General features: G+C 42.5%; 1 protein-coding gene across 2 annotated transcripts in view; it reads left to right on the top strand.

Annotated features, from left to right (window-relative positions):
- The window catches only part of KCNQ4 (potassium voltage-gated channel subfamily Q member 4), a 284,528-nt gene that overhangs the window by 148,734 nt on the left and 110,717 nt on the right, over positions 1 to 25,077 (top strand). The window lies entirely within an intron of this gene.

Genomic DNA, 25,077 nt, shown 5'->3' with positions numbered 1-25,077 from the left:
GTAAGATTACAGTATACGGTATGTATATAGTGTGTTTCACTTTTTGAAATTGGCGCCGAACTCCGTCCCCATGCGTCGCAACTTCACAGGGAACGGAGCTTGGCACTCGGCACTGTGAATCGAGCGAGGAGACACAGCGGAGGAGCCCGCACACACAGCAGGGACACATTGCAGGATCCAGGGACAAGGTAAGTAACTTCCCCCTGTATCCTGCAATGCGATCCCGAGTCTGGCTTGGGGATACCGCTTTTGTATGTAAAATTCCCCCCGAGCCAGACTCGGGAATACCGCTAAGGAGGTTAAAAACTGCTGTAGAGAGAGGTTAGGGAAAGATTAGGGTCAGTTAGCAAACTGCTATTTTTTCTTTTCTGAATTGTAGTGATGTTAGTAGAACATTTGATTGCTATGTCTTTGGGTGATCACCCCTTTGTTGTGGTGCAAGGTTTTTCCTTTTAAAAAAAGTGGGCGTATTTTTTGGGGGGGAGAAGGGGGTTATCTTGAGTTTTTTTTTTTTTTTCTAACTTTATTTTGTGATAGATTTGAAGGCAGTGCTCTCTTTTAGGTGCCCTTCCACTCATATCTTTTTTTTTTCTTTGTAGTGCAAAGCTTTCCTTTTAAAAAACAGTGGGCTATTGTTTGAGGTATTTGGGGAATTGTATTTATTTTTTGGGATTGTTTGCTTTTATTTTATGTTGATATGGCCTTTTTTAAAGTGATAATAAAGGCTTGTTTTTTTTTTTTTTAAATAACAAACATGTTATACTTACCTGCTCTGTGCAGTAGTTTTGCACAGAGCAGTCCAGATCCTCCTCTTTTCGGGTCCCTCACTGACACTCCCTGCTCCTGCCCCCATAGTGCTATGTTCTCATCTGAAGAAGGGCGCTACCTTTAATAGCCCAGATGATAACATTGAGAGAATGCATAAATGTGTAGTTTTACATACAGAATCAACATTATACATTTACTTGTTGCTGACCATCTGTTCTGTTGCTGCCTTTTGTTTGCAGCATTCTGCTGCATCATTTGAAATAACTAAAACCACCTGATTTTAGATCACTCACAATCAGTACACCCCCCGATCTTCAAGATTAACATAAAAGGTAGACGTACACCAGGTAGGCTGATAGGTGGATAGAAATTGGCCAATGACAGGTACATTTTGAATAAGTGGAACAGGAACAACCTCAGTTAACCAATGACCAATTTTCTATCCGCTGGCACTTGATGTATCGCTCATAAATCTACCCTGACAAAGCTAATTGTAAATGGAAAAAAAAAAATCACTTCCACAGCAAATACTTGCTGTCAAATCCTGATGTTGCTGAAGCTGTGAGTGAAAATCGTACTGTTCCTTAACCTCCCTGGCGGTATGATTATTTCAGAAAAAAGGTGCTGAAAGCGGTACCATTATTTGCAAGGAAATTTGGCGTTTTATACTATAGGCCTGTAATTCTTAGGAATAACTCACTTAAATCTGACCAAACAAGAGTCTAGTAGGCATCCCGGGTATGAATTTTTTTTTAAAACAAAATGTTAAATTATAATATAATAAATAATTATAAATAATTATAACAAATAATAATATAATTATGATAAAAATTATTCAATAATGTAATCAACTCAAAATCACCGAAATTTGCTCAGTTGCAGAATTGTCGCTGTCATTACTTTTATTTTTTTATGACGAATTTCCCCACAAATCGCTATCGCACAATTCTGCAAGTGATTATAATTTATTATCACTGTTTTCTAGCTGCTCTAAAACCATTTTTGACATAAAGGGACACTTTTGGTTGCTATGGACAATCTACAGTTTGCAGGCAGAAAGAACAGTTTTTATTATATAAAAGTACATGTAGGGCACTGGGCAGACCACTAGGGACAAAGGGGGTGTGCATTTCTTAACATACAGTACTGTAATCTATAAGATTACAGTATACTGTATGTAAGGTGTTTGTTTACATTTTTGAAGTTGGCGTCGTTCTCCGCTCCCGTGCGTCGTAACATCGCAGGGAATGGAGATCGGCGGCACATAGAGGAACTGTGTGAATCGAGCGAGGTCCCGCTCGCTCACACAGCGCGGTGGCATCGCTGGATCCAGGGACAAGGTAAGTAAACCATGCCTGTGGATTCAGCAGGGCGAGCCCGAGTCTGACTCAGGGTTACCGATCGCAGCACAGAAATTTAACCCCGAGTCAGACTCGGGAATACCGCCAGGGGGGTTAAGACCATGTACAACTTTGAAGTGAAACGTTACCCCCCCCCCTCCCCCAAACAAAATAATCTATGGTGAATTCATATGTTCATGCTCTTACCAAGCACGTGTAGCGCTCACCCCCGAAGGAGCCGCTGAATTATCGGGTCTTCTGTCTCACCTCTGTGACACACCACAAACAATGAATCCACAGCACACCAGCACACCTTGTGAAGTTTTATAACAGATTTAATGACTGTGGGATAGAGCAAAAGCCCTTAATGTCTCCCCACTCTAATATAATACAACTAATAACAGAATGAGATAATACGTTTAGATTGAATGCGATGAACAGTAATATATCTATATACTTAGCAGTATCGACCCCACCCTAAACTACTGGCCAGTAGTACTGTCCTAGGCTAGCCAACGTTGGGGCCCTGGATGTATGACAGTTGTAGGAAATACACTTGTTGCAATGGCCAAAGGCCGCTCACCACTTTCAGTGTCTCTTAGGAAAGGAGGATGGCTGTCTGCGGAAGCGAGTGTCCCTCTCTCCCCAGACCGACGTCTGTGAAATGGATGCAGTCTTTTAAAGCCTCTGGCAGGACATCTCAGATAGTCTAGGGGCCGTCTGGGGAATCTGGCAATAACCTCCGTCAGCTTCACTCACTCAATTGGGCAGGCTGGGTTACTCCGGTGGCTGGATCGGCCCTGCGACCAGGCCTCAGTTCGATCACTCCAAACACAGTCTCTCCCTGTTTCAGTAGACGAACATCAGTCTCTCCAAACACTACTGCATAGAGCCTGTGTCTCAGTGGCAAACGCACAGCTCTGATACAAGCTGTCTTAAATCCCCTGCAATGCAGATCTGTCTTTCTTGGATCACTGTCCCAGACTCCCTCTCCTCACTACTTCCTCCTGACTCCCCTCTCTCCTGGAACTTCCTGTCTCACAGCCTCCTGGGAAATGCAGTTTTCCAAATCTGTGCTCTCTGGCTCCACCTGCTGCAATATATATATATATATATATATATATATATATATATATATATATATATATATATATCTACATCCTCTTAAATGGCTGAAAATCACAACAGGGCTACATTCTCCCCCTACTTAAAGTCTTTGGGGTCCCCCCCAAAGGGTAAACTGTATTTGTAAGTTCTACAGACAATATATACAGTATGAAAGGCACATATAAAGTTTATACTAGACCATCTGAATACCTTTACTGCGCATAGATAGATGCAGTCTATGACAACGTCTAGCAAGTGGAGGGGGCAGAGGAACACTCCACCAAGGTGTGCTGATGGTCGGGATTGGACACAAGTCCTTTGATACCTCTGTGGTTAGGGTGGACACTTTGGGTGATCTGCGTACAGTAGTGATAGCTTCCTCTGTGATGTTCCCTGGTGAGTCATAAGTGAGTCTCTGAGGAGGTCGCACCAGTCGTTTGGACCTTGATTCTAAAAACCCGGATGGGCCTTCATCTGCTGAGTCCTCTTCTACTTGCTGTGTTAACTGAGGGAATTCAGTTTCCTTTTCAACTGGCTGAACAGGGGCATCTTCTAGCACTGAGGTTTCCGGCAAGAGACTTTCCACTTGAGAGGGTACAGAATTATCCTTGTTTGCTTGAGGCACAAATTCAGGGGCATCTGGTCTCAAATTGCTCAAATCCGGCTCAGGAGTCATAATAGTTGGATGAACATCCATAGGTTCAGATGGCCACATCCAACTCGGACACACATCTTCCTCATCGCTGTCGTCCTCACTTTCTCTTGTAGAAGGTGGCTGTTGGGACCGAGTAACAGGTGCTTGACGGGAAGTGGATGGAATGGGTGAAGGAGACTCATCTCTATCTGGTACCCGCACAGCTTCATTCAGAGGTAGGAGATGATTCCGATGCCAATTCTTCAGTGGCCCGGTCTTTCCCTCTGGTCGAATCTGGTACACTGGCAGGCCAGGCAATTGTTTACAGACGATATAGATCTGAGAGCTCCATCTATCAGCTAGTTTGTGCCTGGCCGAAGCACCCAAATTTCTCAATAGAACTCGATCACCTGGCTGTAAATCCTGTACCCGAACCCTCAAGTCATAGTTCCGTTTGTTTCTTTGTTCTCTACTCCCGGATGTCAAACGGGCCTTCTCAAATGCAGAAGCCAGGTTTCTCCTCAGTCTATCCACATAACCCTGGTGAGAGGCAATAGACGTCTGGTCAAGGGAGAGGCCAAAAGCTAAATCTACTGGTAATCGGGCTTCTCTTCCAAACATGAGGCGGTACGGTGAGTATCCTGTAACATCACTTTCTGTGCTATTGTAAGCATGCACAATGGTAGAGATATGCCGACTCCAGTGCTGTTTTTCTCTGATCGACAGTGTTCCCAACATATTGAGTAGAGTCCGATTGAATCTCTCCGGTTGTGCATCACCCTGGGGGTGATAGGGGGAGGTTCTTGACTTCTGAATCCCCAATAGATCCAAGAGCTGCCTGATGAGTCGACTTTCAAAGTCTCTGCCTTGATCAGAATGGATCCTCTGAGGTAGACCATAATGAACAAAGAACTTTTCTACTAGGACTTTGGCTACAGTAGGAGCACGTTGATCTTTGGTTGGAAAAGCTTGAGCATAACGGGTAAAGTGGTCTGTCACCACTAGGATATTTCCCTGTCCACTAGTGTCAGGCTCTAAGCACAGGAAGTCAATACACACCAGGTCCATAGGCCCTTGACTCTGCAGATGGCTCATTGGAGCAGTCCTAGAAGGTAAAGTTTTCCTCTGGATACATCTTAGACAGGAATGGCAGTAGCTTTCAACTTCGGATCTCATGCAGGGCCAATAGAATCTGTCTCGGACCAGTTTAAAAGTTCTCTCTGCTCCTAAGTGACCATGGTCATCATGCAAAGCTTTCAGCACATTTTCTCTATGCTTCTCTGGGAGGAACAACTGCTGCTTTTCTTCTAAGTCATCCGAGGGGCCCCTTCGGTAGACCACCCCGTCTAGCAGTTTCAACCGTTCCCACTCTTTGTGGACCAGACGAGCCTCTTTTGGTGAATCAGTTAGTAGGAGCCCTCTTTGACCTGCTTTCATTGCTCTCAGAGTTAACCCGATCAAAGGATCTTCAGCCTGATCTACTCTCAGGTCCTTCTTCGTGAAAGTAGGCAGGCCCTCACTCCTCAGCTGTGTAGGGTTACAATACATTTTAGGGACACCGGCAGCCATGACTCCTATGGCCTCTGCTCCAATCATTCCTTTGGTTCGGCACTCCACCCCTTGGCATAGGGCTTGAACTCCATCTGGAGTCAAATGAGTCCACTCTGTTTCTGGGACCCCTGTGCTATAGGGTCTCCTGGATAAGGCATCCGCGTCTTGGTTATTGACCCCAGGGCGATATTTGAGGCTGAAGCGGAATCCTGACAGGGCAGCCAACCACCGGTGCCCAGTGGCATCCAGTTTGGCCGTAGTGAGAATGTAAGTGAGTGGGTTGTTGTCAGTTCTGACCACGAAATTGGCCCCGTACAGGTAGTCTTTTAGTTTGTCCACCACTGTCCACTTCAAGGCCAGGAACTCCAACTTGTGAGTGGGGTAATTCTTTTCAGAAGGGGTGAGACCCCGACTCACATATGCCACCGGTCTCAGGAGGCCATCATATTCCTGGTATAGTACTCCTCCTAGCCCTTCTCTGCTAGCATCCACATGTAGTTCATAAGGCTTGGCAGGATCAGCGTAGGCAAGGACAGGAGCCTGTGTTAGACTTCCTTTCAATTGGAGGAAAGCTTTTTCACATTGGTCGGTCCATTCCTCCTGGATTGATTCACGAGGCTTCCTAGTTCCGTGGGCTGATGAACCCGGCTCAAAGGGCATCGATTCATCTTCTGCTCCTTCCATTCTTAGAAGCGTGTTCAGAGGCTGAGCTATCTTGGCAAACCCCTCTACGAACCTCCTATAGTATGAGCAGAATCCTAGGAAGGACCGGAGTTCAGTAATATTACGAGGTCTCGGCCATGAAGCCACAGCTTCCAACTTCTTAGGATCAGTTGATATGCCTTCTGCTGAAACAACATGTCCCAGGTACGTGACTGAAGGCAGACAGAACTGACACTTCTCTAAGGAAAGTTTCAATCCTTCTTCATGCAGCCGCTTCAAGACCTTTTCCAACCGCTGCTCATGTTCTTCCAGTGTTCTTCCGAAGACTATTAGGTCATCCAGATACACTAGTACCTCGATCAGGTGCATGTCTCCCACCGTCTTTTCCATTAGTCGTTGGAAAGTTGCTGGGGCTCCTGTGAGGCCTTGGGGCATTCTATTAAACTCAAAGAATCCCAGTGGACAGATGAAAGCAGTCTTCTCTTTATCTTCAGGATGCATGGGTATCTGGTGATATCCACTTCGCAGGTCAAGTACACTAAACCACTTTGCTCCGGACAGACACTGTAAGGCATCTTCTATTCGAGGAGTAGTGTATTGGTCGGGAATGGTTCTTTGGTTGAGTGTGCGGTAGTCTATGCACAAACGGATGGAACCGTTTTTCTTGCGAACTACCACGATGGGTGAGGCATAAGGACTCCTGGATTCTTGGATTATCCTGGTCCTTTTCAATTCAGCCAGCTGTTCCCTTAGGTCATCTAGATCTCCCAATGGGACTCGCCGTGACCTTTCTCGAAAGGGCTTGTCATCTTGGAGGCGAATGCGGTGCTGAGTGCTCCTAGCACACCCCACATCAAACTCATCCTTGGAGAATAAATCTTGCCACTTGAGGAGCTGAGACTGAATTCGCTTCTTCCACTCAGGCGAGATAGGGGCATCTTTAGGATAGAATCGTTCAGCTGGGATCTCTCTGTCTACTCCCTCTATCAATTCAGTGGGTGAGAGGGGTGTGGCAGTGGCCACTTGTCCAATCGGCATCCGTGCCTTCAAGGTCACTGGGGAGTCTGACACATTGCATACACTTACAGAGACTCTCCCACGGGCCCGCTGTAGAGCTCTGGTGGATATTATCTCAGGCACCAATTCCACTCCAGATCTCTTCATATTTCTGGGATCAGTTTCCAGGACCACATAGGGGCCTGGTTGTGACCAATTCAACTTGACTGAGGCCCGGAAACTAGTCATTTCTCCTGGCTGTAAGACCTTCTCTGCTCTTTCTAATCTCCAAAGCCGTCCCACTTCTGCAGGGGCCCTCTGTTCTTGAATAATCCGCTGGTAGATTGGCCGCAACATCGGGTGCATCTCCTCTGAAGTAGAACTCTCTTCCGTCACTAATGGAGTTATAAGGCGTCTCACCAAGTCAGTATTTGTTCCCACAATCATAGAACTTCGATTAGCTCCTGGTGGGCGGGGACATACAATGGCTAAGGCGTCACAGACCCCTGGTTGTCCAACAGTTGCCGAACTGAACTCCAGCTTCACTTGTAGACATCCATCATATGGAAGCTTCTGAGTCCCAATACCCCAGATTTCGAGATCCTCTAACTCCATCAGGGGTAGATGCTTCAAATGCTTCTGGTAGAAGTCCCGGTAAATCAGTGTTACTTGAGCACCTGAATCGAGGAGAGCCTTTGTGTAAACCCCTTCTACTTGAACTGGGATAATGGGTGAAGGGCCTATCAACTGGTCAGGGAACTTCTTCGGAGTAGTAGAAGGCATAGACCCAGTCGGCTGCACTCTAGCCCTCTTCCTCGCTTGTGGTGGTTGTTTTCTTCCCCCTTCCGGGTGTTTAGGTTGTGGGTGTGCCTTGCCTCCCTCTGACACAGGACCAGACGCCAGGGGAGGGGATCTTTTTGTCGTAGCAGGTGAGGCTCTGGGTAAAGACTTGGGCCTCTTATTGATATCCTGGGAATCAGAGCAGTCTTCAGTAGTTGGGCACCCAGTTTGCTCCCTCACTGGGGCCCTCTGTAGTTTCCCGCCGGTCGATAACTTCCTCTTGAATTCGATGGGCTCGGACAGGTATTTCGGTAATGACCCACTCCTCCGCAATTATAGCAGATGTTTGACGGTTTCTTGATAGGCACCACCTGAGTAGTAGATTCAGGAACTGGTTCTGAAGTGACTTTTTCAAGGGGCGACTTGACACCTGCAGACAATAGGGTTAGCATTTGCATCAGCTGGGAAACTTGAGCCTTTAATTGCTCCACTTCTGAATTCCCATTCGACACATTGAGCGTTCGAACCTCAGCAGGAAATGAAAATCCTGAGCCCTTCTTTTTCTCCTCTAGGATAGCCTCTTCCTCCCTTACCATCTTAATGAGATCAGAGTATCGCAAAGAGGTACCCCCTTGTAAGGTCTTCAACTGGATCCAGATAGGATCGGAACTCAGAGCGCCTCTCAGGATCTGTTTCATTCTAACTTGATCCATATCCCTGGCTTCTATTCCTTTCTTTAGTACAATCTGGTATAGCATTTTGTTTAGTCGTCGAATATACTCAGAAAGCTGCTCATTTTCCCGTTGAAACATGTGTTCAAATAGGAAGATTAGATCTGTAGCTTTCTCTGTGCGCCCAAACTCATCTTGTAGCATGCGAAGATAGTCATATGCTGTACAAGACTCCTGACTGAATTTCAAATTTCGGATGGCTTCTGCTGCAACGCCTTTCAGACTTTCAGTAATGCGTTGTTTCTTTTGAGCCTCTGGAACATCCCATTCTTCCAGTGCTTGCATAGCCTGTTCCATCCAGGTTTCATACTCTTCTTCTCCCGGAGGTACAGGCTGCACTCCAGAAAAAATTCTCAACTTCCTGTAGCCATAGTTCACAGATGGCGAGGACATTTTTCTAACGCTCTCTACCAGTTTTCCTATGTCCATGAAGAAGGAAGCTGGGGGGTAGTTAGTGGTTGGTACAGAAGTGGTAGTTACTTCCACTGTGTCTGACATGGTCTGGCTTGGTCCCTCCAGACAACTTGCTGAGGTGAGTAGAGGGAATAACCGTGCTTTAACTTCTCCGGCTAGCTGGATGCTATCACCCTGGAAGCAGGTTGGGACTCCTTTCTTCCATTCTAGTAGGGCATAGGTATGGGAGACTTTTTGATCTATTTTCGTGTCTATTACAAACACTTTCTGGTCAGGTGCTAGTGTAGTTACTGCTTGACGGATCTGTTCCTCTGTCCATTTGTCAGCAGGAATGTCCATTACTATACTCAGCCCTAATTGGCCATTTTGTTCTTTGCACCACTCTGCTGCGGTGTTTGGATCCATTGCTGGCTCGTTTGTGCGGTTATCACTTTGCGAGAGGTATCAGAAGAAATCCCGGACGAGCCCCCACGTGTAGCGCTCACCCCCGAAGGAGCCGCTGAATTATCGGGTCTTCTGTCTCACCTCTGTGACACACCACAAACAATGAATCCACAGCACACCAGCACACCTTGTGAAGTTTTATAACAGATTTAATGACTGTGGGATAGAGCAAAAGCCCTTAATGTCTCCCCACTCTAATATAATACAACTAATAACAGAATGAGATAATACGTTTAGATTGAATGCGATGAACAGTAATATATCTATATACTTAGCAGTATCGACCCCACCCTAAACTACTGGCCAGTAGTACTGTCCTAGGCTAGCCAACGTTGGGGCCCTGGATGTATGACAGTTGTAGGAAATACACTTGTTGCAATGGCCAAAGGCCGCTCACCACTTTCAGTGTCTCTTAGGAAAGGAGGATGGCTGTCTGCGGAAGCGAGTGTCCCTCTCTCCCCAGACCGACGTCTGTGAAATGGATGCAGTCTTTTAAAGCCTCTGGCAGGACATCTCAGATAGTCTAGGGGCCGTCTGGGGAATCTGGCAATAACCTCCGTCAGCTTCACTCACTCAATTGGGCAGGCTGGGTTACTCCGGTGGCTGGATCGCCCCTGCGACCAGGCCTCAGTTCGATCACTCCAAACACAGTCTCTCCCTGTTTCAGTAGACGAACATCAGTCTCTCCAAACACTACTGCATAGAGCCTGTGTCTCAGTGGCAAACACACAGCTCTGATACAAGCTGTCTTAAATCCCCTGCAATGCAGATCTGTCTTTCTTGGATCACTGTCCCAGACTCCCTCTCCTCACTACTTCCTCCTGACTCCCCTCTCTCCTGGAACTTCCTGTCTCACAGCCTCCTGGGAAATGCAGTTTTCCAAATCTGTGCTCTCTGGCTCCACCTGCTGCAATATATATATATATATATATATATATATATATATATATATATATATATATATATATATATATATATATATATATATCTACATCCTCTTAAATGGCTGAAAATCACAACAGGGCTACACACCATTTGGTTATTTGCAGCCTATGAATGTGTTTTGTAACCTTACCTTCTGTTAAAGCATTTGTTAACCCCCCAAAAAATATGGATCCTGCTCCTGCTCCTTTAAAGCATGTTATATGACAGTGCTTGTGCTGTGTCATTTGGCCTCCTGTAACACCTAAAAAGCCTGTCTGATCCTGCCAGTTTCTGCCCTTCCCTCTGTAAACTGACCACAGTGTATCATGACTTCTGAGCCCTGACACCATGGTCAGTTTACATGCCTATGTCATCCGCAGCCTGCTATCTGCTCTCCGCTCTGCTCCTGTGTCCTCCTCCCCCTTCTCTGTCTGTCTGCTCGTGACAGTGCCACCCCACCCCCTTCTGCTGCTCTCATAACACAAACCTGTATACACCATCAGCACTACCTCCCATTGTAGGTCCCCCTCTGTGAATGATTTATAAATATAAATTCTGTAAATACCTAATTTAAGAGCAAAGTTTACGATCACATGACCAGCCAGCTCTCTCCTCCCCTCCTCCTCCCCTGCAGACTGACAGCATCAGGAGAATCTCTCAAAGGAGGAAATGAGAAAGCTCACTGGTCATGTGATCACAATCTCAGCAGTGAAATTAGGTATTTGTAGCATTTATATTTATAAATCAAATACAGAGGGGGACACTGAAATAGGAAGCAGTGCTGATGGTGTATACAGGTTAGAGTGGCTTAAATCAGAGCTCCACCCTCCACCTTAGGGAATTGGGCAGTGAAGCCAGAGCGCTTCACTTCCTGGTTCCCTCACTGAGGATGGCAGGGGGGCAGCAGAGTGACAAGCGATCTGCTGCGGACAGCGCTGGACTCCAGGACAGGTAAGTGTACCGATATTAAAAGTCAGCAGCTGCAGTATTTGTAGCTGCTGACTTTTAATATTTTTTTTTTCAGCGGACATCCGCTTTAACAACCACTTTAAAGCGGAGTTCCAACCACAATTAGCATTTTTTAAATGTATGTCCTTTCATCCTGCGTTTTTATAATATATATCTGGTCACTTACTATTTTACAATCCGCCACCGATCCGCATAGATATTCAAAAAAGATAGTTTATAAAACTATATCTACACCGTTGTCATTTTGCTTGTGGGCATTGTGAAGCCTACAGGCACTTACTTCCTGGAAGTCTTGGATAGGGAGTGATAATTGGACAGCGCACTGCATCCTGGGAAATGATGACACACATTTCCCAGGAGCATTAGAGGGAGATGATGTCAGAATCCTAGGTGGTTTCAAAGGCAGATTTCGTGGGGCCACATAGCAACAGGCATTTCCAGACGAGAAAAAAAAAAATCTTTTTTTTTTCTTTTTTAGTCGTAAGCTACAGTTTAAAGCAAAATTGTTTTTTTGATGGAACTTCCACTTTAACTTACTTTTTTTCTGGCACTTTATGGTCCACTGTGGCACCAGTGACATGACCTGGGAAGGCCATATCACTAGCAACTTCCACAATGATCACATGTGCTTTACAAGATCTAGTGGTTTGCTATGTTTAAGAGCAAATTGATCTAGACCTCACGTAGTGCATGTGCAGTTTGTGCTTTTGTACAGTACATTTGCCATACTGGATCTAGTGATCTGCACATGCGTTTTGCCATATGAGGTTTTGCTCAGTTTGCTTTTCATAATAACAAACCAATACATGGCGCATATGCAAGATTAGGCAACTTGTGTGCCAATGCTAAATCAGGAAGTAAAAGCCGTGTTAGGTGTTTTTAAATGATGGTGGGGTTGATATTCTCTCCATAGGGGTAAACACCATAAAGAAACTGCAATTAACATAAAAGAAAAAGGCAGGTAACTAATGCTAATTTTGATGGAATTTTCTATCAGATTGCAATGCTGGTGTCAGTGTAAATTGGGGAAGGGAGGGGGGGGGGTCTACTTTAGAATATTCCCATAGCATGTAATTTAATAAATTTGTTTATTTTCCTCTTCCGCTCAAGCCATACTATCTCTGGGGTAAGTTCATGTATACCTTTTGGGGGTAACTAGAGCTGGAGATATGTCAATTGTGAGGATGTGTTTCTCAGGATTTGGGGGAAACCATAGAAACTTGAAGTGTTTTTCACCTACCAGTTAACCATTGTATGTCAGAGTTGAACCAATCAAATCCCTACTCCTAATGTCACAGATGCTGCTCAGTGAAATTAATTTGAAAATAAACAATTCTCTATACACAATTCCTATATGGATTGTTTCATTTTAAATTATGTGTTGGACCAGTATTGTACATGTATAGCCTAGGACCACAATATGTGTGATGTCAGTCCGTGTTTTTGTTATAAATAATAGAAGACAAACTTTTTATTTGAATATAAATATTGTTCTATATAAATATACACATTGCTTATTTTTCAACTGGTATCATGAAAGCCTCAGGCCTCGTACATACGACCGAGTTTCTCGGCAAAAACCAGCAAGAAACTTGCTGGGAGATATTTTTTTGCCGAGGAAACCGGTCGTGTGTACATTTTCGTCGAGGAAACTGTTGAGAAACTCGACGAGCCAAAAAGAGAGCATGTTCTTTATTTCCTCCACGGGAATGGAGAAACTTGCCTTGTCGAGTTCCTCGACAGCCTGACAAGGAACTCGACGAGGAAAACGATGTGTTTCACCCGTCGAGTTCCTCGGTCATGTGTACGAGGCTTCATAATGAAAGTTTGCAGTGTTTTGTGTATCTTCCATGTTTTCCCTTGAAGCTGCCAAAAAATGACTTTTTCTTCAATGTTTTTTAAATGTTTTTGCCAAGTCTCTCTTGGTAGTGTCCAGCTTGCAATGCCTTTTTTGCCAACAGGTTTGCCCATTTGTCCAAAAGATTGCCAGAGTTCACTAACAGGAAGCCCCCACACCCCATAAACTTTAGGGGATGCATTGTTAACTTTCCAACAAGATCTAACAAACCCCCTGCCAATAAAACCTGTACAGATCTGGTTATCCCTAGAATCCATGTAGATCAAGTGAGAACAATGCTGAATCACAGTGTTATGAATGTATGTGCTCTCACAACCCAGATCCATTCACCAAGGTTAAAAAAAAAATGTATAGAAAAAAAAGAGGAAAATATTATTATATGTCTTTTCCATTTTCTGCATTTTTGGTGTCTTTTTTTTTATTAGAGGTTCATTAAAATATAGGAAAAAACTGTCCATATAACACTTGAAAAAAAAAAACAGTAGCACAGGCATATATGTGGTGTTAAAAGTGGAAAAGTTGTTGTTTTTGCTACTTTTTTCCTAATATATAAAATTCCCTTAAATAACAAAAAGAAAACACATATGCCTTGTTGTACTTATATTTGGGGTATTCATGTTTATGTTGCTTCCTTTAAATTCAAATAAAGCATATGAAGGGCACATTTTGATACAACATTTTGGATATGAGGCTAATAGGTAAGATATTGTCAAAAAAGAGCATGAGGAACTTGACACTGCCATGGGGGACATTCAACAGACAAAAAAACGTTTTTTAATATAGCATAGAGAAGGTCCTTTTAATGCAACCTTTCACCAATTCTTTAAATTTCATCATTGGAAGATGGTTTTAGGCTGTATGTGGTGTTACAGAAAAGTAAAATTTTCATGAACAGCATCAGTGACACAATATTCTGGCATTACATATTTTGGATGTTTATTTTTTTTTTTACTTTTACATTTTAGCTTGACTTAAATACAGCACGTCAATCTTCATATCAGCATGAAGTTTTTTAAGTAGTTTTGGCTGCAAAACCAGATTTTTTTTTATCAAGTGGCAAATACAGTAGGTCTGAATTGACCAATGAAAGTAGCAGCTGCAACAATGTAATGTAAAAGTTACAGGAAAGTTTACTCTTAAAAAAATTGCTAAAACCCTCAACTTCATAGAAATTGTCCAATGGCATAACAGTTTAACAGTATAGTTTTTGAGCTATGTGTTTTACACTACGTTGTCTTAAAAGCTTAAAAAAATGTCAGTACAGAATGCACAAAGCCACTTCAAAGCCACAATCCCACATTCAGCAAACTTCTACCATCTCCTATATTGGCAATACCAATTGTTCTAAAAAAAAATCTAAATATAGATTTCAGGTATGTGTTTGGTAGAAATTGGGTAGTGTCATGACAGGACAGCACATGAGCACCTGAATAGGCAGCAAATAGAAAGAGATAAAGAAGCTTCAAAAGGTCAAAATGTAAGAGGGAGAACCAAGGCAGGTTTTATCTTGGAGGGAGAGGCAAGGCAGTTTTTATCTTGAAATATATATTAGGTCGCGTACACACCATCGGTCCAAACCGATGAAAACGGACCGAAGTTCAGTTTCATCGGTCCAAACCATCCGCGTGTACGCCCCATCGATCTTTTGTCCTTCGGACAAAAATTAGAGAACTTGCTTTAAAGTCGAACCGATGGACCGCTGACCAATGATGTTTAGTACACAAAAGCATCGGTTCAAAACCCGCGCATGCTCAGAATCAAGTCGACACATGCTTGGAAGCATTGAACTTCGTTTTTTTCAGCACATCGTGTGTTTTACGTCACCGCATTCCGACCCAATCGGATTTTGAACTGATGGTGTGTACGCACATCAGACCATCAGGCCGCTTCAGCGGTGTATTGATGAAAACAGACCGTGGGACCATTCTCATCGGATGGATCAACCGTGTTTATGCGGCCTAAGAGTGTGTTATTTGAGAGGCAATAGCACAAATATTTTTCAGCGGCTGGACAGTATGTAAGCAACTTTGTAAGGTCGCAATATAAAAGGGATAAGGGATTGACAAGGCAGGTTTTATCCTAAAGTAAACAATATATTGTATTATTTAAGAGACAATAGCCACAAATATTCGACAGTGAACGGACAATATACAAGCAGCAATTTGCAGAAATTTGAGCATGTTATTGAGAGACAAAAGTCACAAATATTAAACAGTAGCTTGACAGTTCGTAAACAGCTTTGTATGGCCTCAATAGAAGATGGAGAGATGAGACAGGTTTTATCTTGAAATAAACATTTGAGTGTATTATCTGAGAGACAATATCCACTATTTTGAGTGCCAAGGCACTGGGATAGTGCTACAAATTATTTTTCCTGCACACATAAGAAATTGTAGCACGTTTAAAGTGTAAAACACTGCAAAAGGATGTAAAGTTTGGCCCCCAAAAAAGGGATTAACCCTGCAGAAATTAGAAATTTGGAGAGTTAGGTCCAACAGTGGAAACATTGTGTGACACCTTTAGAGTCCTAGGACACTGGAATAGGTTGCAAACTTTGAGACACAAAAGAGCATGTACTTTACAGCACATAGTAGATATTTGACAGTTGAAATCCAACTGTGGAAACATTGCATGGCACCTTTACAATGTGGGAGCACTGGAACAGGCCACAAATTTCAATATACAGAGCAGGATCTACCCTTCGGCAAACAGCAAAAAATTGACAGCTGAGATCCAGCTGTGGAAAAATGGTGTTTCACCTTTACAGTGCCAGAGTAGAGGTACAAGAATGTATAAAGGTGCTGTGACCACCACTTTAGCCTGCAAAACATGCTCGCCCTCTGCTACTCCAATGTGTAGAATCTCTGCTTATAATGGCAGCCATGGCTATAGGGTGAATAAATATGCGGTGATGTAACTATGTAATACTTTACCACACAAATACACGATGACATGCTGCAAAGGGCAGCTTTGCATTTGTCAGCATCTCGTTTATGCTGCAGAACCCAAAATAACATAAAAAAGACTAAACCCCAAACCTATTTTAATTAACATAGCACAAAAGAGATATACCTAAAATAAAGAAAGAAAATCGTGAAAAAAAGATTAAAAGGGGGCCCAGGAGCTAAACACTAATTACAGTTATTGCTGACACACAAAATGGTAGTTTTATAAAAGACTGTTGGGTTTCTGAAATGTTGACATGGGGGTACACAGGAATATGTACCCTGCCACACTGCAATCCACAATATAGTAAATCACCCCATACACAGACTGTCAGCTCTCCCTAAGGGAGCAGGCAAATAACAAAGCACCTATTATGTAAGCCAGCTGTCCTAAGTTCAAAGGCCATGGTTACAACAGATTCAGCCAAGTAAAATCCTGCAAACATGCTAGATTTGTCTTTACCCATGGTAGAGCCAAACCAGAGCCTCATCCATAAACATTATCATTGATCATGATCATTCATGCTGTGATGACAAAAATTAAAATAAACCCCCCAAAACAACTATTTACATTTTTTTCATTATGGTTTTACCACACATATTTTAGTTTTTTTGTTATTTGACTAATTTTACGTTACCAAAAAATACTGGAGATTACACACCTCACTTACCCAGTACTTACTATCACACCTTAAGGTATTTCATAGAATGTATTAGGGCAAGCATAGCCTAAAAGAAGAGAGGTTTGGCAATTTTATTTATGTAAGCAATCAGCAACTCAATAGCGATACTTTAAGAAATATGGTTAAACACCTGCAATGTTCTGGCTAACAGTAACTAACAAAATTAAATCAGCATTTACCTAAAAACAGGTTATAAAGATAGTCCTAACTTGGTTTGCCAGCACCAGGTTTATTCCACTGGCCATTGACAGGCAAATGTGGGGCCCTTGAAGAAAGGACAACTGTTCCCAGTAGAGAAACACACAACAGATTAACTTGTCGGGAGACATCAGCCGGTTCAATAAAAAACAGCCAGGATTCGGCCCGTTGTATGTTGGACGATTATACGGGAAAACCAGCAGCAGCAGCTCAGCCAATGACAGAGAGTGCTGGTTAGAGTGTTCTGGTGGGAGTTTAAGGAAAAATAAAACTTGTAGTGTGCACCAGGTATTAGTCTCTACCAGTCTCTGGGCACTCTCTTCTAGGTCTCCAGACATATGCTTTGATTTAATAAAATTCAAGGTTAAGTCAGATAGGGATAAACGTTGCTGATGATCTCTCTCCTTTATCAATGCTATGCCCCCTGCAAAAGTTCACACTCCCCTTGCTCTTTTGCATCAGCTAATGCCAGTCCCCCCAGACCCAGCCAAGATAGCTGCCCCCTTTAGTGGAGGCACTCTATAGATGAGCATTACAAAATGGTCTCCTTGAAGATGACTGTTGTACTTCTGCATTAATGAATATTCAGTTTAACCCTGACCACGCTGCAGAAGGATAATACAGCAACAACAAAGGAAGAAGTTCCACAGGAGTTATCAGCTACAGCCCAGGTTACACATTCATGATGTCTATTTACTGATAAACTGTGTGTAATTCTCAGCATCTGTTCTTATTCAGCATGCATGGACACTGCACAGTAGAACTTTTTTCCTGTGTGTGGAGTGTAGTTCTCAGTATCTGTTTATTGTGTATGAATGGAAAGTAGCGCCTGTCTTGTTTTATATGCTATGCATATTTTGAGTACTGTATTTATTCTCTTTTGTGCATGTACAGACTTTACTCAGAAGCACATACTGTGTCCTGTATTCCAGGTATAATTTTCAGTATTTGTTCCTATTATGTTGGATGTTGCACTGTAGCAGTTCCCTTGTTTTGTATGTAACGGTATGATAACGGTATGACCCTTTTCACACTGGGGCGGTTTTGAGGTGCTTTAGCGCTGGAAAAAGCCTCTGCAAAGTGTCTGAAAACCACCTCCCATTCATTCAAGTGTGACTTTTCACACTGGGGTAGTGCACTTGAGGGACCTTCCGAAAAGTCCTACAAGCAGCATCTTTGGGGCGATTTGGGAGCACTGTATTCACTGCTCCCAAAACTCCCTGCCCATTGGAATGGATGGGCAACGCTTCCGAAGTGCCTGAAAAGCACTGCAACATGGGGGATTTTAACCCCTCTTTTGGGGTTAAAAGCGCCCCTTTAGCGGCTGAAAAACACAGCTTAAACAGTGCTAGAGCCCTGCTAAACGAGCGTCGCTGTAGCTTTAGCGTGTCGACGGCCACACTGTGAAAGGGGTCTATATGTTATTGCTTCTGCAGGGACTAAATATGGTACCACTTCTTGGCAAGTCACTCTTGGCATCTGTTCTTATTCACTACATGTACTGCAGAACTTCTAACGTCTGTGCAACCTTTTCTCTGCATAATGCTTATAGCAGAACTACTGTAAAGTGCTTTTACAAAAAATAAAATAAAAATGCTAGCAGGTAGGCTTTTATTGCTTAAGAAACTCTGTACATTTATACGGCCATAAAAGCTTCTGCGTTACCTGCCAATACATTTTTTCTGAGTGTACACTGAGCTGCGCATGTACAACTCAGAGTACATTTTCATCATGCCTTGGGTGCTGGGATAGATTGACTCCTGAGTCCATGCTTAAACGCTTATAACACCGCCCCCTCACCGCGGCTTACTGTAGCTAAAAAACTGACAGCTGCCCCTATGTTAAAACGGAGCGTTTAGTGTGTGGGCAGTGTGAACGAGCCCTAAACATAACACATTGGATGAGAGAAGGAAACAGAAGGGAGGGATTTCCAAGAAATTAATATTGCTGCAAAATTGCTAACTTTTAAAAACGACTGTCTTATAATAGTAGATAATATAATATTAAAATAATAACAAGTTGAGTTTGGGCCTGTTATTTAAAAGTTAATATTTTCATGCTTTAACTAGAAATCACATCTGAGGTCAGAAAAGGCAAACCAAATCTGTTGCATGTTGCAGGTAAAGGCTGCATCTTCAGACCCATTTAAAGAGCATTCAATACTCACTCCTGGAATAGAATATTACAGGGGACATCTATAGGCTGTGCACTGTCCTGCATAAGATGTGAACCAGCCCTAAATAACAAATGAAACTACCAAGCTCCTCATTCACTCCCTTGTTATCTCTCGCCTTGACTATTGCAACTCCCTTCTCATTGGTCTGCCTCTCCATAGGCTATCCCCTCTTCAGTCTATCATGAATGCTGCTGCCAGACTTATCCACCTTACCAACCGCTCAGTGTCTTCCAACCCTCTCCTCCAATCCCTACACTGGCTCCCGCTAGCGGAGTACTGCCGCAATTCTGACGGTATAGCGCCGCTAAAAATGTTGGCGCTATACCGCCACCGCACCTCCCGCCCCAGTGTGAAAGGGGCCTTAATATATGTTCATATGGGTAACCCTTTGAAACCATGCCAGTGATGTGAACCTCCTAGATGCCAAAGTTTGAGCAATGAGGAAGGGAGGACCCATGTTCTTCCTCTTGAGCTCCCACCACTGGATGAAACTCATTGAAGGCAAATTTGGACATTGCAGGACACTGAAAGCTCAATATTGGCAAAAAATAAATGTAATTAAAAAAGTCTGTTGTGCTGTTTTACTTCTAACTTCTAACCCTCATATACAGTGATCTTGTTAGGAGTCCATTTAGATTTTTACTAAAAGTGACAACACACTAGGCATATTGGTGAATATCCCCATAGTTATAGGTTCCCAAGAATGCAAGCCTCCTTCTTTGTTAATAGTAGCTTATATGCTCTTTAGCATCAAGTTTGTGCTTCTAGTTGGGCCTCTGCTAACAAATTCCCTTGTTAAAACTAACTCATTGTTGATTACTACTCTTCTGTACTTCTGATGCAGAAATGTTTGATCCGTGTACACCCTTGACATAAAGAAAATGTCTGCTGCAAATCACACATTTTCAAATAGTGAGATTTTATAAGGCAGGTTTTTTACTTACGCATTAAGATTGATGTCCATATGAAAATATTATGGGGATAAAGTATATTTTTCTATGGGCATATGAATATTTTTTTTCGTCAGCTAGCAGCATTAGACATCCTGGAAAGAGTGGCCAATAACAAAGAAAAGCATCAAGACTATCATGATGCAAAGGGCTACTACCTTGCATTGGAATAAAAAGCCAATAACACAATTTTATAAAAAGACTAGCAAACAATTATTTTTTATAAAACTGTCTTTTGCCAAGATGAGCCAATATCATAGTAAAGTGTGTAGTTTCTTTTATTAATAGTACTGGAAGAAAGTGAACATTGCAGACTTTTTTCCAAATTTCACATTTTGCCAGATTTGTTTTCCACTGGATATACATTTACAAATAGAATATTTCAAAGTGTACATAAAGCCCAAACTGTGTATATAGTTTGGGATAAAGTAGGTAAAGGTTAGAGCCTTAGGCCTCGTACACACGACTGTTTTCCTCTACAGAATCCATCAAGAAACTTGGTGGCAGAGCTTTTTTGCCAAGGAAAACGGTCGTGTGTATGTTTTTCATCAAGGAAACTGTCGAGGAACTCGACGAGAAAAAAAGAGAACAAGTTCTCTTTTTCCTCGACGGGAGTCGCAATTTCCTTGTCGTGTTCCTCGTCAGGCTGGTATTCGACGAGAAACACGTTCGTGTGTATGCTAAGAAACCCGCGCATGCTCAGAATAAAGTATGAGACGGGAGCGCACCTTCGGTAAAAGTAGCGTTTATAATGGAGATAGCACATTTGTCACGCTGTAACAGTCTGAAAAGTGCAAATTGTCTCTTACCAAAATTTTACTTAACACGCAGTAACATGAGATTAGCAAAAGCAGCCCCAAGGGTTGTGCCAGTGGAATCGAACTTCCCCGCCGTCGTATGTGTTTTACGTCACTGGGTTTGAGAATGAGGAGATTTGGTCTTGACAGTGTACGCAAAGCAAGCTTGTCAAGTTTCTCGACAAGCCTAACAAGGAACTCGTCGAGGAAAACAATGTTTCATTTACGACGAGTTCCTCGGTCGTGTGTATGAGGCCTCAGTCTGGTTTTATTGCTGTCTTTGTTCCCATTAGCAAGACTCCCCTGTCTACATTTTTCTGCTGACCATTACAACCAAAACAATTACAGTAAAACCTTGGTTTGCGAGCATAATTTGTTTCAGAAACATGCTTGTAATCCAAAGGACTTGTATATCAAATAATTTTTTTTACAGGGTATAAAAGAGAAGAGAGACACCTCTAAGTGTAGCAATAAGTTGCTAAATGTTGTACCTTCATTAAATGTAACCATATTGCTACAATTAGAGGCTCCTTTCTTCTTTTTTATACTCAGTTGTGACATGAAACTACTCTTATATCAACACATCGCTTGTATATCAAGGCAAAATGTATTAAAACATTTTGCTTGTCTTGCAAAACACTCTCAAACCAAGTTACTCTCAAACCAAGGTTTTACTGTTTATGTGATTGTTGGTGTTAACATGATGATACCAGTTATTTACTTATATCTATGCAGTTACATTGGTTACCAAAGTAATATGTGTTTTCATGCGTTTTTTTTCCTCTCTGTCTGTGAGACAGTAATGTTATGGCACAGCTGCTCCCAGTGCATTGTCATTGAAATGTGCTTGCTTGTCCTGGAGCACTGGTTGTCTTTGACCTTAGCAAATGCTGGTTTGTTTTGAAGTTACTTTCATGATTCAAGTACCACTTTACCTATAAAAAAAAGAACCTAACCTAAGCTTTCTTGCTCCCTAACCTTGATCTCCCTCCACCTAAGTGCCTACTTGCATTTCTGTGACCTCCTCCAATATTTAGAGCCATAGTGCAGAAATATTCTCAAGTGCTGTCCTCACCTGTGTAGCAACTCCCTATAGACTTGAATAGAGCCATATTCTTACAATAGGGATGCTAGGAATACCAACCCATTCGGGTCCAAGGGGATTTACTGCTCAGATTTGGCCAGTGCTGAAAGACAAAATTGCATTAGTGATAAGCTCAGGCATGTTTGAATCTTAGCCCAAACCCACCTCAGTGAACCCACCAGAAAGCTATCACTGTACTGGACCAATCATAAGCGCTCAAGGCATTTCCCGCCCAGCAGTCTCATGCATACATGGAGGGACTCGCTTAGAAAGGTTTGTATTAGGACCGGGGTCTCCAATCTTTCCAAAGAAGTGGCCAGTTTTCATGTCCTTCAGGCTTTAGGGGGCTGGGCTTTGCCATTAGAAGTATTGCTACTAGTACTAGAAGTACTAAAATGCTGTGGTGTCAGTGGACGTAAACAATGCCCCATCGCTGCTTTCAGTGGGAGGAAGAGTGCCCCATCGTTGGTGTCAGTGGGAGGAATAATGCACTAAGGGCCGGATAAAGGCAAGCAAAGGGCCACGTCTGGCCCTTGGGCCGCAGTTTGGAGACCATTGTACTATTATCTGAACACGTCTGAGCTCATCGCTACAAGCTTAAATTAGGGACTTCTAATTTCAGCTAATTCCTGAGCTGTGGATGACCCTGTCAAAACCTGATGGAAAAATCAGGTGCAGTTAATGTTCAAGTATTCAGGCAGCCAAGGGTACTGTATAATGGCTGACTGAATAAAATAGCTGGATCTGCGGATTCCTCCATCTATGCTGTTTAAAGTGGATGAAGAAAACTATTGATTTTCTCCTGTTCAGCCCACAGAGCCGGCTTTAGGGCAGCACAGTGATTTAGTAATAAGCACTTCTGCCTTGCAAAACTGTGGTCCCCAGTTCAAATCCCAGTCAACACACTATTTTCATGGAGCTTGCATGTTTTTTTTTTGTACTTACAGATTTCATTCCACACTCCTAAAATATGCTAGTAGGTTAATTTACCCTAGTATGAGTGACATAGGGATCTAAGATTGTAAGCTCCTTTAGGGTAAGGACTAATGTGAATGTATAGTATCTACAGAATCATGTAAATTGGTAGCTATATATAGATACCTTTATTAATAACATATACTTTTATATTTTTTAAAGGTGTCTTTTAATACAAACACAAAACAAATGCAAAGTTCTGTATATAAGCCTTTCAGTGTGTACTGGGGGAAAGGGTAGAAGAATCAGTGGGTGAGTGAATAGTTTGGAGTATGTTGTTATATGTGTTTGTTGGCAAAGCATTCAGCGATACACAGTAAGGGTTTGTAATTTTAGTAGTACAGATGGCGTGTGTATAAATTCCATCTCTGACTATGCAGCTGATGTTTTTGGATAAGTGATTTTGCAAGTATGTACCCCTGTGCAGTCAAGTTCCTAAGGCACTCTTGTGTTCAGCTGCTTCACAGCGTAACAAATCAGGAGCATACAGCAATTGTCTCTCTTACTGGCTTTTACAAATATTTGTATGAATGAATGAATGTCTTGTATAGCGCAACTTCATCAGAAATATGACAAAATAGTCTGGTTCTCATACGAAATTATCAACTGTAAGCTAAATGGTTTCTAAACATGCTCGTGTTCCAATCATCTTCAAACAAATTTAAAAAGGTACTGAATAAAGGCAATCTGTCACCAAGAAAACAGAACTTGGACATGCACCAGTCACTAATTAGATGAAGTCACATGTTTTTCTTGAGTCTCTGTGTCCAGATTAATGTTACAGTGTAATATAAAAATCTGCACATAGCCATGATAAATAATTGCATGCAATCTACAGGACGAGAGCAATCTCTAAAGTTCCTGACCTTTGTAATACAGTCAGAGGTAAAAAAAAAAAAAGGCATCAAAATGATTGGTTTTATACATCTTATTGCTCAGCAGTGGTTGCAACAATGTACTAAGAAACTTTTATTTTTTTATTGTGTTCTGTCTGCTTGTTTTATATGCAATATATGTAGCACTGCCCCGGTAGGGGTTGCTGAGTATAGTCTTCCCTGGGCCTTCCTCTGATTGTCCTGCAGCCAGACACTTTGGCATTTTCACACTATCACCGGCACACTCTTCCACTCGTTAGCCAAGGGCAGTGATGGGGAACCTTGGCAGCCCAGATGTTTTGGAACTACATTTCCCATGATGTTCAACTACACTGCAGAGTGTATGATCATAATGGGAAATGTAGTTCCAAAGCATCTGGGGTGCCAAGGTTCGCCATGACTGGTCTAGGGTAATTGCTTTTTTTTTTTGTATTTATTGGTGGAACTTGGATAGGAGAAGGGATTAGTGGGATACTCCAACTTGAACTCTGCATAGATGAGAACAACTTTTACTTGACCCCATTAAATTAAATTGGATAGCAGACTCCTGCTGGACCACAATATAGCTGTGTGGAAGAATAAGTACTTTTCTTGCTCTAGCAGCAGACTCAGTGCACCACTCTTCTTCACTAGGGATGAGCCGAACACCCCCCTGTTCGGTTCGCACCAGAACCTTGTGCGAATATTTAGAACCCAATTGACGTCTATGTGATTTGAACGTTCAAATTCAAAAGTGCTCATTTTAAAGCCTACTATGCAAGTTATTGTTGTAAAACGTCTTTGAGAACCTGGGTCTTGCCCCAGGGAACATGTATAAATGGAAAAAAAGTTTTAAAAACTAACGTTTTTTTCTGGAGCTGTGATTTTAATGATGCTTAAATGAAAAAAGAAAAAGAAAAATTCCTTTAAATATTGTACCTGCTGGGTGTCTATAGTATGCCTGTGAAGTGGCCATGTTTAGAACTGTCCCTGCACAAAATGAGATTACTATAAGAAAAAAGTAATTTAAAACTGCTTGCGGCTTTAATGTAATGTCTGGTCCCTGCAATATGGATGAAAATCATTGAGAAAAATAGCACAGACACAGACAGTACACACACCATGTAGCTTTAGGTGCACACTGCAGAGGAGACGGGCAGTACACACTACGTAGCTTAGGTGCAATCTTCAGAGGACACGGGCAGTACACACCAAGTAGCTTTAGGTGCAAACTGC

This window comes from Rana temporaria, chromosome 2, assembly GCF_905171775.1.
Source record: "Rana temporaria chromosome 2, aRanTem1.1, whole genome shotgun sequence".
Taxonomy (NCBI): domain Eukaryota; kingdom Metazoa; phylum Chordata; class Amphibia; order Anura; family Ranidae; genus Rana; species Rana temporaria.
Note: the sequence above shows the minus strand (reverse complement) of the source record. Positions and strands in the feature narration are given on the sequence as shown.